Source organism: Aedes aegypti, chromosome 2 (genome assembly GCF_002204515.2).
Source record: "Aedes aegypti strain LVP_AGWG chromosome 2, AaegL5.0 Primary Assembly, whole genome shotgun sequence".
NCBI lineage: Eukaryota > Metazoa > Arthropoda > Insecta > Diptera > Culicidae > Aedes > Aedes aegypti.
Genome location: NC_035108.1, coordinates 122,863,819 through 122,866,754, shown reverse-complemented (window position 1 = coordinate 122,866,754; position 2,936 = coordinate 122,863,819).

The following is a 2,936-nucleotide window of genomic DNA, read 5'->3' as shown; positions in this document are numbered from 1 at the left end:
GCGCCAACCACCTGGCTTCAAAGCAACCGGACAGGAGGAGCTCGTTTGCCGACTCAAACGCAGCATTTATGGGTTGCGCCAATCGGCACGTTGTTGGAACAGAAAGCTCAACGATGTCCTGGTCAAGTTGGGATTCAAGGCATCGTCAGCGGACCAGTGCCTATACGTGAAGACAGATGGTGATGTGAAGGTATTCCTGTTAGTTTATGTCGACGATATGCTGCTTGCATCGAGCGAAGAAGCGGAGGTGAAGCGTGTTTACGAAGGACTTGCCAAGGAATTCGAAATCACCAGTCTGGGCGAGATCCGGCACTTCCTTGGACTGGAGGTGCGTCGCGAGGACGGAGCGTATCAGGTTCGGCTGAAGCAATACATTGAGAAGTTGTTGGACAAACACGGTATGGATCAAGCCAAGACAGCAAAGTGTCCCATGGATCCGGGGTACTTAAAGTCGCAGGAAACCAGCAAGTTGCTCGATGATGTCACCATGTACAGAAGTTTGGTTGGAGGATTACTGTACCTGTCAGTCATAGCTCGGCCGGATATCGCGGCTGCAACGGCGATTCTCGGCAGGAAGTTTTCCACGCCGACCGAAGCGGATTGGACCGCTGCCAAGCGCGTATTGCGCTATTTGAAGATAACGAAGGAGAGCTACCTACGATTAGGAGGAGATTTGAGCCAACAATTGGTCGGGTATTCAGACTCCGATTGGGCTGGAGACCCCCAGAGCCGGCGATCAACTTCCGGTTCCGTGTTTTACTTCGGTGGCGGAGCAATATCCTGGGCTAGCCGCCGACAGTCGTGCGTAACGCTCTCATCAATGGAGGCGGAGTATGTTGCGCTTTCCGAAGCCTGCCAAGAGATGATCTGGTTGCGGCAGCTTCTGCGAGATTTAGGAGAGATCCAGAACGAGCCAACGGTCATGAATGAGGATAACCAGGGATGTCTCGCGTTCGTGAAGACAGAGAGAGCGAATCGTCGGTCAAAACACATCGACACCAAAGAGAAGTTCATTCACGAGTTGAGCGAGAAGAAGGAGATCAAGTTGGTGTACTGTTCAACGGAAGTTATGGTGGCCGACGTCTTAACAAAACCTCTGGGCCCTCAGAAGCATAAGCAGTTCTTCGAGATGCTCGGGATGGTGGACGACGTGTGAAGCGGATACCCGATGAGGAGGAGTGTGGAAATGTACATCGTCTACCACTACACACATCCCATTCAACAGTGCGCACCTTCGTGTGCACCCCTACCTTGCGCCGACTGCAAGACGAGAGAGGAGAAAGACAATAACGTGTTTCATTCCTAAAGTAGCGCTTCCCGCAATCAGTTGTGTTTTTCATTATCGTTTATTAAACGAATCTAAACGTAGTTCTCGCGTGTGCTTTATTGCTGCTGCTGTTCACTCCGAATCCCATTACGCTGTCTTCCACTGCTGTGTCCCTGACTTTGCCGTCAGTTTTATGATGATGAAATTCCTCATTTTGCGTCTCGAACCTGCGACACCCGTATTGTTGAGTTGTTGTCCTGCTCCTTTGCTCCTACGGCCACATAAGATGAATAGTATTGGAAAGAAAAGTGACCAATTAAACCCATCACTTTTCCCCGTCATAAAACCTACAATTGTAGTAGTGAGAAGATTTATGTTTGACTCCCTCTTACCACTATGGGTTCATTCACAAATTTCATAACGCCGAAAATGACCATTTTTGATACCCACCCACCCCCTCATAACGCTTTTTGTATGGATATTCTACAAATTTTGTATGAGCTGTAACATTTCGAAGACACCCACCCACCCCCTTCAGCGTTATGAAATTTGTGAACAGGCCCTATATGCAAACACAAAGCACGTGGTATATCTGTCAAAACACTGGATGGCATTTAAACATGCCCTGTATTCCAATATAAAGCCAATATAGAGCTTATTTAATGCCTGTATGCATCAGGCTTAGAAGCATTAATAATGCTGTAATAGGGTTTCTATGCAGCGGAAGTGTTGTTATAAGGTGTGTAAGCATTTGTGGTGCTATTATAATGCATGTACGCATCTATGATGCTGATTAAGGGCTTATTATTAGTGCTTATGGTTACTTGGGAAGCGAAAGCGAAACTTTCGTCGTTTTGTAAATCCTGAAATTAATTAAACGTTCTAAAAGTGCAAAATCTAGTTGAGTAGGAGCGGAACATGTGAAATTTCGTCTGCGAAACACGTAGGATCAATAAAATAAGTTTATTCACTTTTTTGACTTGAGACTATTCGAATAAGTTTTCGAGAATTGAATGTGTAACACACACGAAGTTTGTAAGAAAATCACAACAAATCGATATAGACGTTCATGAATCGATCCATAATTTTAAACAGTAGGAACATTAGCTGTAGAATGCTAATGTCGCGTCTGTTCGTGTGACCAACATCTAGTTTGTCGCGCTCTGACAGCATGAGTACCGTCTAATCGAATTTTTTAACCATAATAACATCTTCTCAACACTAATTAAACAATCACAAACTTCAATAGTAAGTATTAATAAAATATTTCTGTTTTGTGATAACAGCGCCACTATCGTTCTACTACTTATATTGTCAGTGCAGACATAATGACGAACGGACACAAACTTCGCTCAACTACTTCGCGTGACCAAAACGTCGCTGGACTCTGACGACCTTTTCATGTTAGTGCTCGAGCGATACAGGATATTTCAATGCGTCGCTGGAGCACTAAACTGCAAAGCGCTCATCAGTCCAGCGACGCGAAAGTTGAGCGACATTGCAGCGATTACTCGGATGCACAATATTTCTATATTTTAAACACACGGATTTTTTTATCAGTGTAGTCAAAAACGATACAGCTCAGTAAAACTAAGATAAAAATTCAGCTCAATCGCCCTACGGCACGCTCACTGGGCACCAATCATCAGACGTATGAAAGTACGCAGCC